Source organism: Penaeus monodon, chromosome 22, assembly GCF_015228065.2.
Source record: "Penaeus monodon isolate SGIC_2016 chromosome 22, NSTDA_Pmon_1, whole genome shotgun sequence".
Lineage (NCBI taxonomy): Eukaryota > Metazoa > Arthropoda > Malacostraca > Decapoda > Penaeidae > Penaeus > Penaeus monodon.
The window spans coordinates 6,680,416-6,681,358 of record NC_051407.1 but is presented as its reverse complement, the minus strand read 5'-3'; positions in this window follow the sequence as shown (position 1 = coordinate 6,681,358).

Below are 943 nucleotides of genomic sequence, written 5' to 3'. Positions count from 1 at the left end.
TATTCGGGCATATACCAACATACACCTGAATAACTCTATAATAGTTTACCTTTTTTATCAGCGGATAATTGCATAATCTTTTTGAAGAATAATTAAAAACAAGGTAAATACGGCTGGTGTGCCAATTGTCGTTACCACAAACAGAGTTTCACTAAAAGCTAATTCATATTTCTCCATATCTGTAAAAAAAAATATATAAACAAACTAGTTCAGCTATTCAGAATACCCGACAGTTATCTTCACCACCTACATAAATAAATAGTTTTAAAAAAAATTATATATCAATCTATATCTAAAATAACTATTATAGTTTTTCTTCTTTTCAGCGGATAATTGCGTAATCTGTTTGAAGAATAATTAGAAACAAGGTAAATATGACCGGCGTGCTTAATTGCTACCACAAATACATTTTCACTAAAAGATAATTCATTTTTCTCCATATTTGTAAAAGAAAAATAAACTAGTTTAAGGTATTCCGGATACCCTACAATTGCCTTAGTACGTCAATTAAACTGTTTATTGTAAAATAAACAACGTATACAGGTTTATACACACATGTAGATATAGCTACGGACGCACATAGATTATGTACATAATGACTACGCATGTTATCAATGGTTTCTCAAGTTGTTTCTTCCTGTTCTCCTGTAATGCAAGGTGTTCGTGAATAGCAATTTTTTTTTTCGTGCACGCCCGTCTTTCATGAAATATGATGATGACGATGACTTGGCATCTGGATCACAACTATTTTTTCGCTCTCTCTCTAGATGATAAGGTGATGCAATGTCAAGACACTCGGTAGAGACTTGACCGTGATTGGAAAACGCATGTATGTGTACTCCCAAAACAGCATACGTCATGCAAAGGTTTAACTGTTATTCTAACTATATATGATTCTGCTACATATTATCTGATTAATGAGAAAAACCTACAACAAAAAAGA